Source organism: Heterocephalus glaber, unplaced genomic scaffold, assembly GCF_053883595.1.
Source record: "Heterocephalus glaber isolate CG9 unplaced genomic scaffold, H.glaber_assembly_v1.0 deba00001457, whole genome shotgun sequence".
Taxonomy (NCBI): domain Eukaryota; kingdom Metazoa; phylum Chordata; class Mammalia; order Rodentia; family Bathyergidae; genus Heterocephalus; species Heterocephalus glaber.
In genome coordinates, this window is record NW_028258305.1 from 27,538,002 (window position 1) to 27,551,496 (window position 13,495).

A 13,495-nucleotide genomic window follows, 5' to 3' on the forward strand; every position below is an offset into this window, starting at 1 on the left:
GAGAGGACAAGGGAACAGGGAAAAAAATAAGAACCAAGATATATCATGTAAAAGTACAAATTCCCAGTGATAAATATCTTCATATTGTATACCTTAAATGTACCAATAAACTTAATGAATAAAAAGAAAACTTTTTTTTTCGAAGATCTGAGGCTGGAAATTCAAAGATCAATATTTGGTGTCGGGGGGCACTTTTTGTGGTTTGCAGACAGTTACTATCTCCTGGTATCCCACATAGTGGAGAGAGAGAGAGAGAGAGAGAGAGAGAGAGAGAGATTATCTTTCTCATGGGTTTTTCTCTTACAAGGGCATTGATTCTATTCAGTGAGGGCTCCACGCTATGGACCAATTATGTTCCAAAGGCACGGACATTCAGTCTGTAGCAGCTTCTGAATACAGAACTTTGCTACTATAATTGAGTAATGCATATTCTTTATGACTGTCACAGGTCACATCTTGAATTTTTAACTACTAAAGTCTATGTGGATCTGTTTCCACATTAGAATTTTCTCAAGTTTTTCTTGCTAATTGCTCAGTGATTTTTTTCAGCTTATTTATAAGAGGAAAAGAATATTAAGACAATTAAAATGCTATTTCATAAACGAAAAATAACACAGGAGCAGATATCTGATTTTTATTGATAAGTAGAAAGATGTACAAGTAAAGCGAGAGGCATTCTAAAGATTATAATTTATCTATTATATTTGGATTTTAAATCAGTGATATGTTAATGATTATTAAAGTATATACCCAAGTTATTTTGATAAGACATCAAATATAAATATTTTATAGAACATATGATTTAATAAATAGAAGATTGATAGTAATATTTATCTTCTAATGCAAAAAATTTTAAGTGTCTTTGAAAAAATACCGGACTCAGACTGTCATTTTCAGCTGGAAGAACAAGTAGCTGATGTTTGCATGTCACCTCCCAATTGCTGAGTAATGTGTGCTTGGATGGCCATGGTAAGAAGGATTCACAGTCCTTGTTTGAGCTTTCTAAAAGTGTCATTGAATGGGCTCACGATGGGACAGTGTTAACTTTCACACCACATTACGGACATTCTTTGACTGTAGGTAGCTTCAGGAATTTCCAATCTATAAATACTTCTTTAGAAGGACACATCCTCCTTTCATTAATATTTTTATACTTTCCTTTAATCATATGTCACTAAGAACCAAACAATTGCTGGTCAGTGTCTAATGTGTCTACAAATTGAAAGGATATGTCAGAATAGGCAATATACATAGCTGTGTAGTGACAGAGTGCAGTATCAGTTCCTGTCCAGTTTAGGTTAAGACCTCCCTGGAATCTGTCATAAAACTTGTATCACACAGAGGTATTTTTATCTCCTCACAAGCGATAGCTTATTCAGTAGCCTAGACCCCTCTGTCTGGTCATCTGAGAAGCTTTCTATAATTCTGCCCTTGCTCCACTTTCAGTGTTAAAAATAGTGTAATGTTTCAAATTTATACTACTTCAAATTCTGTCCATCTAATACATTAAATAGTTTTAAGAGGTAGGGAATATTATTGCAATGTTTTATTTGAAGAAGAAAAAATATCCAATGAGAAAGTAATCAAAGAAACAATTTTCTGAACACAGTGAATCAGCCCGCTGCAGACAGGCAGCCACTTGGTTCCACACTACAAAGACGCAGAGGACACCGGACCACCAGACCAGGGTACTGAGTCCCGGGGCTCCCGGCCCAGAGGTAAGGGCTTCTGAGCTGCCATCCCACTGCTCCTGGTCCAGAGGAAGGGGATTCCCAGCCACCATCCCTCCCACTGCTCCCAGCCCAGAGGAAAGGGCTTTTGGGCCACCTTCTGTCCCGCCACTACAGGAACAGAGGAAGGGGCTTCGAGGCCACCATCCCTCCCACTGCTCCCAGCCCACAGGAAAGGGCTATGGGGCCACCATCCCTACCACTGCTCCCAGGACCCTGTCCAACCTCTCCCAGCTCAGAGGAGGTAATCTGTGCAGGCACCAACAGCCCCCCCCAAGTCAAAATGAGAAAACACGTAAATAAGTCTCAAAACCAGTCTTCCAGATCACCTACAGCAACCCCAAAGGGAAATGAGATGGAACACTCTGATACTCAACCACCTGGACCCACTCAACTGGCAACAAAAGGGGATCTGGAAAAAATGAAATCAGAAATAATTTCTCAGACAACAGGGGAAATTGCGCCCCTAGTGCAAGACATGATTAATAAACCAAGAGAGGAGCAGAGGAACATGATGGAATCCCAACATAGGAAACAAATGGAATCCATAAAACAGATGCAAATAGATTTCCAGGACATGAAAAACTCCATTGAAAGTCTATGCAGCAGAATGAGCCAATGTGAGGGCAGAGTTTCAGATATAGACAATAAGATTGCAATTAGTGACCAGGAAAAGAAAAATTGCTACAAAATTATAAGGGAACATGAGAAATCAATCCAGAAGCTGCTAGATGATGCAAAGAAGAATAACATAAGACTGAGTGGAGTCAATGAAGAAACAGGAGAGAGTGCAGATGACATAAAAAATCTTTTCACAGAAATAATAGCAGAAAATTTTCCAAGCATGGGAAAAGAGCTTGACATACAGATAAGTGAGGCATATAGGACTCCAAATAGCCTTGATCAAAATAAAAATCTACACATAGGCATATAATTGTTAAGATTCCAGAAAATCAACAGAAGAACAAGGTTCTACAAGCAGTTAGAGAAAAGAAACAAATCACATACAAAGGAAAGCCCATCAGAATCACAGCAGACTTCTCAACACAAACCATCAAGGCAAGAAGAGCTTGGAGTGACATATTCGAAGCCCTAAAAGAAAACAGCCTCCAACCCAGATGGATGTACCCTGAAAAACTATCTTTAAAAATTGATGGAGAAATAAGATACTTTCATGACAAAGAGCACCTTAGGAACTTCATGAATACCAAACCAGCACTAAAAAGAATTTTACACAATATACTAGGAACAGACATTGAGGATCACAACCCCATGAAGCAAAGCAGAATGAACCCATCTGGCATGACAAGAAATTAAATGTAAAGGGGGAGAACCCAACAAAAAGAAAAAGTCATGGCAATGACAAGTCAATACATTTCAGTTATAACCATCAATGTTAATGGTCTCAATTCACCAATCAAAAGAAGTAGACTGGCAGAATGGGTCAAGAAGCAAAATCCAACCATATGCTGCATACAAGAAACACACTTAATTCAAAAGGAAACTCATAAACTGAAAGTTAAAGGGTGAAAAACAATACTCTATGTGACAAGAACCCGAAAAAAAGTAGGAGTAGCAATCCTCATTGCAGATCAAGTAGATTTCAAACCAACACTGATTAAGAGAGATGAAGAAGGACACTACATCCTTGTAAAGGGAAGAATCCAAGAGGAAGAGATGACAATCATAAATATCTATGCACCAAACACTAGTGCATCCAACTATATAAAACAAATACTAACAGACATAAAAAGTCATATATGCACTAATACAATTGTAGTAGGGGATGTTAATACCCCACTGTCACAAACAGATAGATCAACTAGACAAAAAAATAAGGAGTGAAATACTAGAACTCAATCAAACTCTTGAACAAATGAACTTAACAGATGTTTACAGAGCGTTCCACCCCACAAAATCAGAATACACATTCTCAGCTGCACATGGGTCATTCTCCAAAATAGACCAGATACTCACACATAGAACATGTTTAAGTATGAGCAAAGGAATTGAAGTTATCCCCTGTATATTATCAGACCATAGTGTGATGAAATTGGAGATCCATAGGAAAAGAAACTCAAAAAATTTCATAAACATGTGGAAATTGAACAACACACTTCTGAATAACCAATGAGTCACAGAGGAAATTAAAGAAGAAATCAGACAGTTCCTTCAATTAAATGACAATGACAATACAACATATCGGAATCTATGGAACACAATGAAAGCAGTCTTATGAGGGAAATTCAGAGCAGTGAATATGCATATTAGGAAAACAGAACGAGCCCAATTAAACAACCTGATGCTAAACCTCAAACCTCTAGAAAAGGAAGAACAGGACAACCCCAGAGCTCATAGAAGGGAGGAAATTATAAAGATCAGAGGAGAAATCAATGCAATGGAGACTAAGAGAATGATACAAAAAATCAATGAAGCCAAGAGTTGGTTCTTCGAAAGAATCAACAAAATTGACAAACCCTTAGCCAACCTTGTCAGAAAAAGGAAAGAAAAGGCCCAAATCCATGCAATTAGGAATGAAAAGGGTGAAATTACAACAGACCCAGCAGAAATCCAGAGGATCATCAATACCTACTTCCAGAACCTATACACCAATAAGATGGACAACACAGAAGAAATGGACAGATTCCTAGATACATATGAATTACCAAAGTTGAATGAAGAAGACCTAAAAATTCTGAACAACCCTATATAAACTGATGAAATTGAAAATGTAATTAAAAACTTATCAACTAAGAAAAGCCCAGGCCTGGATGGCTTCACTACTGAATTCTACAAGACATTTAGAGAGGAACTGCTGCCACTACTGTTTAAACTCTTCAGTGAAATTGAAAGGGAAGCAATACTCCCAAATTCATTCCTGGAAACAAGCATCACCTTGATCCCCAAAGCAGAGAAAGATACAACTGAAAAGGGGATCTATAGGCCAATCTCACTAATGAACATAGATGTAAAAATCCTTAATAAGATAATGGCAAACAGAATGCAGAAGATCATCAAGAAGATCATACATCCTGATCAATTGGGATTCATCCCAGGGATGCAAGGATGGTTCAATATACACAAATCCATCAATGTAATACACTATATCAATAGAGCCAAGGACAAAAACCATATGATCATCTCCATAGATGAAGAAAAAGCATTTGATAAAATCCAACATGCATTTATGATAAAAACCCTACAAAAAATTGGAATACATGGTCTCTACCTCAAACTGATAGAAGCCATCTCTGAAAAACTAACAGCCAATATCATACTAAATGGTCAAAAACTGAAATCCTTCACACTAAAATCAGGAACAAGACAAGGATGTCCACTATCACCACTCTTGTTCAATATAGTTCTGGAAACATTAGCCACAGCAATTAGACAAGAGAAAGAAATAAAAGGAATAAAGATAGGAAATGAAGAAGTCAAATTGTCATTATTTGCAGATGACATGATACTGTATATAGAAGATCCCAAAAACTCCAACAAAAGTCTTCTAGATTTAATAACCAAATTCAGTCAAATAGCTGGTTACAAGGTCAACACACAAAAATCAATACCTTTCCTCTACACCAATGACAGATTCACTGAGAGAGAAATAGGGCAAATAATTCCTTTCACAATAGCATCCAAAAAACTGAAATACCTAGGAATCATCCTAACGAAAGAAATCAAAGACCTCTTCTCTAAAAACTATAGCACTCTGAAAAGAGAGATTGACGATATCAGAAAATGGACAGACATCCCCTGCTCCTGGGTAGGAAGGATTAGTATAGTGAAAATGGCCATACTTCCAAAACTTCTATATAGATTTAATGCAATTCCAATTGAGATCCCAGCTGCATACTTCATGGACCTCAAGAAAACAATCCAAAAGTTCATTTGGAACAAGAAGAGACCCAGAATAGCAAAAGCAATTCTAGGTAACAGAGACATGGCAGGGGGTATCACAATCCCCAACCTGAAACTATACTACAAGGCTACTGGGCTAAAAATAGCATGGTACTAGCAAAAAAACCAGACCTGAGGACCAGTGGAACAGATTAGAAGATGAAGAAACAATGCCAGACACATGCAGCCATCTCATCTTCGATAAAGGAGCCAAACACCCTCACTGGAGGAAAGATAGCCTCTTTAATAAATGGTGCTGAAAAAATTGGGCTTCAACTTGCCAAAGATTAAAACTAGACCTATATCTCTCACCATGCACTAAACTAAAATCAAAATGGATTAAAGGTCTAAATATTAAAATAGAAACTCTGAACCAGTTGGAACAGATGTTAGGTACAACCCTTGAAGACATTGGTGTAGGAAAAGATTTTATGATTTAATGAAAAGATTTTATGCCCGTCAACTAGCACCAACAATCAACAATTGGGATCTCTTCTTATTAAAAGGCTTCTGCAAAGCAAGAGAAACCACCAGCAGTGTGAAGAGACAACCCGCAACGTGGGACAAAATCTTCACCTGCTCTTCCTCAGACAAAGGTCTACTATCTTGAATCTATAAAGAACTTAAAAAGATCAGACCTCCCAAATTTAAAGACTCAATCCAAAAATGAGCATCTGAAATGAAAAGACATTTCTCAGGCAAAGAAGTAGAAATAGGAAATAAATACATGAAAAACTGTTCAATGTCACTGGTCGTTCAAGAGATGCAAATGAAAACAATGCTGAGATTCCACCTCACTCCAGAAAGAATGGCTGCTATCATGAAATCAACCAATAACAAATGCTGGCAGGGCTGTGGAGAAAGAGGAACCCTGCTCCACTGCTGGTGGGAGTGTAGACTGGTGCAAGCACTGTGGCAATCAGTATGGAGATACCTCAAAGAACTAGGACTGGAAGTCCCATTTGACCCCATTATTCCACTGCTGGGGACCTTCCCCAAAGAATTAAAAGAATCATACCACAGTGATATTTGTGCACCCATGTTCATAGCAGCACAGTTTGTGATAGCTAAAACTTGCAAACAGCCCAAATGCTCATCAACTGGAGACTGAATAAAGAAAATGTGGTTTTTTTTTTAATAAAATGGAGTACTACTCAGCCATAAAAAAGAGAAATTAGAGACATTTATAGCTAAGTGGATGCACATTAAGGCAATACTGTTAAGTGAAATAAATAGGACACACATGTATAAATACCAAATAGTTTCTCTGGTGTGAGAAACTGAAAGTGTAAATAAGGACTAAATGTATAATAGGTCATGTGAAATAGGAAGAAAAGGGGCAAAGGGGAAGGAAGTGGGAGGGCTAGGGAAAGGATAGAAGGGAATGGGATTAATATGAGAAAATGGAAAAATAGGAACAAAATCTTTGTAAATAGGGAGGACTGGAGGGGTTGAAGGGAGGGCTGGGCAAGGGTGAAAAATAAGAACCAAGAGAGATTATGTAAAGGTACAAATTTCCAATGATGAATGTCCTTATATTGTATACCTAAAATGTACCAACGATTAGAATGAATAATCGAAAATGTAAAAATGCAAAATAGGAAGAAAAGGTCCAAAGGGGTAGGGGTAGTGGGAGGGAAGTGTAAAGGAAAGAAGGGAAAGGAAAAATGCTGAGAAATGGAAAAAATGGAAATAAAGTCTTTGTAAATAGGGAAGGGTGGAGGGCGTGAAGGGAGGGCTAGGAATGGGGAAAAAATAAGAACCAAGATGCATTATGTAAAGGTATGATTCCCAATGTGTAATGTAATTGTGTTGTATATGTACAATGTACCAATAAAAGAATTTAATAAAGTGCAAAAAAAAGAAACAATTTTCTTTCTTAAATTCAGAATGACTGAATTTCAGTGACCTGACTTTCAAATTTCTCACTCTTAGCCCCAGTCAGAGAATGTGCTGGCACACAATATGTAGACACAGTGTAAGCAAAAGCAGAGTAAGAGAAATATCCAGGACCACTTTGAGGGAATACAAACTAAATATATTGAGATAGTTTTCCACAACCCACTGTCTACCATCCAGCTCTTCTAGTAAGTCCTGTAGTAGAATTTCTGAGCTCAGTCACTTTGTCCTAAAATTAAAGAGTGAATCTTAAAATGCTAGACATTTTTCCTCATATATTTTTTTGCTGTTGTACTTCCTCATCTGAGAAGTGTTTATTTATTTCAGATGCACAGTTTTGGATTAGGTCTTTAAATTTAGAGGTATGTTTTTTAGTTCTTTATATATTCTAGATATTAATCCTTTGTCTGAGGAATAGCTGATTGATTTTTTTTCCCTTTTGGTGGGTTGTCTCTTCACTGGGTTGGTGGTGTTCTTTGCTGTCCAAAAGCTTTTTAATTTAATGAGATCCCAGTTGTTGATTCTTTGTAATATTTCCTGTGCAATTGGAGTTTTGTTCATGAAGTCTTTGCCTACACCTATGTCTTCAAGAGTTTTGCCTATTTTATCTTCCAGCAGATGAAGTGTTTCTGTTTTAATATTTAGATCTTTAATCCATTTCAATTTTAGTTTAGTTCATGGTGAGAGATATGGGTCTAGGTTTAATCTTTGGGATGTGGAATGCCAGTTTTTCTAGCACCATTTATTAAAGAGGCGATCTTTCTTTCTGTGAAGGTGTCTGGGCCCTTTGTCAAAGATAAGGTATCAGGGTGTGTTGGAGGTTTTTCTACATCTTCTACTCTGTTCCATTGCTTCTTGAGTCTTTTTGTTATTGTTTTTGCTGCCAATATCTGTGCTTTTTTTTAATCACAGTAACTTTGTAATATGACTTCAAATTAGGGATTGTGATGTTCCCTGCCTTGCCTTTGTTGGCCAGAATTGCTTTTCCCATTCCAGGTCTCTTCTGCTTCCATATGAATGTTAGGATTGTTTTCTCTAGTTCCCTGAGGTTTGCTATTGGTATTTTGATTGGAATTGCATTAAATCTGTATAATAGTATATTTGTATAATCTGTATAATCTGTATATTTGTATAATCACTATGTTTATTCTGCCTATCCAATAACAAGGGATATCTTTCCATTTTCTGATATCTTCTTCAATCTCTTATTTTAGAGTATTGTAGTTTTCAGTATATAGGTATTTTACTTCCTTTGTTACATTGATTCCTAAGCATTTCATGTTTTTGTTGCTATTGTAAAAAGTGTTGTTCCCTCATTCCTCTCTCAGTGAGCTTGTTTTTTGTGTACAGGAATGCTACTGGTTTTTGAGTGTTGACTTTGTATCCTGCTAAGCTACCAAATTTGTTTATTAAGTCTAGGAGTTTTTTGGTGGAGTTTTTGGGGTCTTGTATTTAGAGTATCATGTCATCAGAAAATGATGAATGTGATCAATATGTATGCCAAATATATACTAATAAAAAATAAAGAAAAATAAATCCCAGAAAATAAATAAATAAAATGATAGCCACACTTTCAAGGAGAAATTATAGGTACTCTGATGGCTTCTTATCACACATCCTGCAACATAGAATCCAGGAAACCTAATGTCAGAACAATAAATTGAAGTATAAAATTGCATTGAATATTGGAGAAAATTTTGAGCTTGTATTTTTACTTCTTGGTTTAAAAATATGTTCTGGGATAATTTGCATTGTCCTGAAGTAAATCCTGAACTCCCTGCACCTAACTCTTAATGGTGCTTAACTAAATCCGCTGATCTCCAACAGGGCTTGCTGCAAAGGAGTGCTAATTTGAGGTAATTCTGTCAGTAGGAAGAAAAGGAAAAGTCAATGATTTTTTTCCACTCATGGTAAACCTTTTTTCAATCTTAATATATTTCAGATGTGCTTGTAGAAAAAAGTGTTTTATTCAGTATGGTTAATTTTTACCATTTTTCATTTTTAAAAGATATAAATTAATATAATGATGTAACAACCAAGTCTAAGTTCATACACAAAGACACATACACATACATATACATTTCTGTGCAATTAGAGAGAATAAAAAATGTATGACACTCAAGGATTTTTCAGAGGATTAGATAATATACTGAATGGGAAATTATGCTGTAAATGTAAAAAACAATTCTTATCTGGAAATTTGACCCTAGGAGACAGGGTAAAACTTTCACTATCAAAGATGTCAGGGTTTGTGAGCAAATTTTACAAAACTAAAGATAAGCAGAACTATATGAAAAATTTATACATGGATGTGCATTGGCAATGTCTCATATTTGAGTAATCCTTTCTTTTGTCAATGTTTGTCCTTAGTAACCCTCTCTTCCTCCCTCCCTCTATTTGATACTACGGTCATTATTCTCATTTTACAGATGAAGAAATGTAAGACAGAGAATAAATGATCTGAAATGAGTTCTGGGTTTCAGGACTCAGTTTTTTCAATTCCAATTCTCTATTCTTTCTTCTACATAAGATATGCTCTTAAAACTGGATAACCAGAATTCTTTTTAGATGGAAGCTTTTGGTAATTTCAAAGGCATAGAAGAAAGCATCAGTCATCTGAAACATTTATGTAAAGATTTTAATATAATCATTTCCTTCCAGCATCTGTCTTGTTTGAATAATGGACCAAATAAGTAGAGCTAGCATCTAAACTCAGACAGCTGGTGCTCATTTGAGAGAAGTTTCTGAGCGAGAATCTGCCCTCTGCTGGATCACAGTCATCCATGATGAATGTTCCAAAAGGACTTTTAGTCAGCAGCTACTGATTTTGTACCTTGTGCATTGTACTGGGCATAGGAAGTAAAGAAAAAAAAAAACCCCAAAACCCTAGTCTCCTTAAGCTTCTCACTACTCTGAGAAGGGTCTTGAGCATGCAGAGATATTATGAGATTTGCTTTACAAAAAGTAAATCATGTCGCTATTTTAGAGTGCATACTGGTGGATGGCTTTGTATATACCTGAGTGATCACTTAGGGTGATACTGTAATACTCCAGATAACTGTAATGAGTAATGGAGAGAGGAATGGAGGTAGTGGTGATGGAAAAAGAGTGTATTTGATAGATATTTAAATACTGTAAGAAGAGGTTTTATCAATACCTGTTGGGCTGGTTGATGAGGGAACCCATGGAAAGACATGGGTTGAAGAACATGTCTGGATTTCTCTCTTGAGCAACCACAATGCTGCTGCTGATGTGATAAGCAAATCAGGTGGGACTGGAGCTTTTTAATGAATAACAATTTAATTATTTTTCTCAAAAGGTAATGAGGGAGTTAAAAACTTAAAAGTATTTGTGGTTGTTTGCTCGCTTGACTTGTAGGTGGTCAGAGAAGATACAATAATGCATAGCATAGAAATGTTTCACAGTTTAGGTTAGATCTAACCTACACTTTGATTGCATGAACTCTGTCCTGTTTCACCAATGGCAAAATTTCCATGTGTGTTATGATGTGGTATGTCCACTAGCAGTGGTTTGTTCTATTTACCAAGAGCATTTGTAGCTTGAAATTGATTTGCTAACTTAATGTAGTGGCTATTAGGCATGCTAGGAATAGGAGGTGAAGGGAAACTCAGGGCTAGGGATGATGGGCTGGAAATCTGGAATTCTTCCAGGCCCCACAGATGTGGCCTTCCACATGTTGCCTGAGCAACCTCAGGACATGTGCCATTTCCCCTTTTCTTTTCTGGTACCGGGAATTGAACTCAGGACCTTGCGCTTGTGAGGCTGGCGGTGGAACCACTGAGCTAAATCCCCAGCCCCATTTCCCCTTTTCTTACTGTGAAATGAGGGCAACTGCATTTGTGAAATGCTGTGGACATCCACCCTTTAAGGGCAGTAGGGCTGTAGTGTGACCATATGTCAGTGTTGTGGGGTTATGAGACTCAAGTTAAAAATACTCCAATGGCAAACATAATTCAGGCTAACTTAATCCATTGGTTGGAATTATCAGTTTTAAATACATTTTAATGTCTCTTTTAAATACCTTGTTTGTCATGGGAGAACATATAAATGAAGATTTTATAGTTACATATATTTTTACTATAATATCCTTCTTGGATCTACACTGACCTACGCAATAATGGTAGCTCAGTTTTAAAAGATCAATACATAAACACCAAGAATTTCAATGATCTCTGTGGTCATTTTATAGTTTTCAATACAAACCTGACCAAAATACAAATCTGAACATTCACAGCAACAAATAGAACAGGGTAATTTTGACTCCTACAGGGCCTTTGTGAATGTCTGCATGCATTTGATTGTCAAAGCTTGAGGGTATGGTTCTACTGGCATCTAGCTGGTAGTAGACATGGATGCTGTGAAATGTGCCATGATGCAAAGTAGTCCCCATACCATCTCCATATGCACACTACAAATTATTAGTTAGCCCTAATTTTCATAATCTTGGTACTTTGGATTCATGTAGGTTGTGCCTACATCAAAGCTGGTGCATAAGTAGTGAATTAATTCCAGGGAGTTTTTCTCTGTCTCTCATTTTGTACCACCTGCAATTTCTGGGAAAAACATCTAGTAGATATGGAGATGGGGCCACATAGCCACTTGAGAAAATAGTAGAAGATGTACCTTATACATCTTCTTGTATAATGTTCTAATATTTTAACATCATTACACAGTGTTTCACCTACTCTTCTGAAGTTAATAAAACCTTATCAAAAAATTAAAATGATCTAGAAAATTTGTAAAAATAGTTGACTCCAGGCAACAAAAGACACTAGAATCTGTATGTATACTCATATGCATATATACAGAACACATACATATGCATATGTACAGTGGACCCTCAAGTTACGACTGGTCTGACATACAAACAACTTGGGTTTATTAGGTTAATGGAAGATTCATCTGCCTCTTGTTATCTATGATGTGTACTCAGGTAAACATCCAGATCTCAGCTGTATTGACTTACAACCAACATGAGTTACAACCAGCCCTCAGGAACTGATTGAGTTCATAAGTCAAGGGTCCACTTATATATCCATATATATATGTGCATATTTGAGTATGCAAACATATGCACCTGCATATTCAAGTAACTTTATTTTGCACGCATAGTGGAAATAACTCTTCCCTCAGATTTACTGATTAACCTGAAGCTATTTTAATCAACCTTAACATATCCACATATAACAAATTACAAATTTGCATTATGACTCTAGCAAGAGGTTCATGATCTTGAAATCACTCAAAGTGAAATTCACAACTTCATATCTAGTAGAGGCTACCAACATGTCAAAACCAATTTTTCATGGAAAACATCAAGGACATCAAAACTACAAGTCCTCTGTATAAGTATTCAATTGAAAGCATATTATGAGACTTTAAAATTTAACTCTAACTTCAGATTTGGAGGTCTCCATGCTCATTATAATAAAGACAGTCTTTAAATTGGTATTTTTAGGTAGAAGTAATTAATTTCATAAGTTCATAATTCCATAGGATTTCAGCAAGTAAAAATATTTGCATTTAAAAAATTCTTCACCTGAACAAATATAACTGCCATGGAAGGGGACTGGAAAGAGAAATAACAAAGGGAAATAGTCTGCAGGTAATTGGGAGAGAGTTTGGAAGGACTTGATAGTGACACCAAGAGGGATCCCTGAAGGATCATTGATATTGGGTGCCTCGGCTGCAGTTCCATGGATACATAAACATGTAAGATATAGCTCCATTTCATAAGCAAGTATACATAAGTAGAAAAGGGGAAATATTAAATCCAGAAGAGAAAAATTGATGTTAAAGAATAAAAAATATCTAACAGCTGAATTGAAGAATAATTTTGAAGAGCAGAATAGTCTGACTCTTGAGTTGAGCCTTAAATTATAAATTCATAGTATAATATCTGGTAGAACAAAGAAGAAAATAAACAAAATGTGTCCATCATTGCT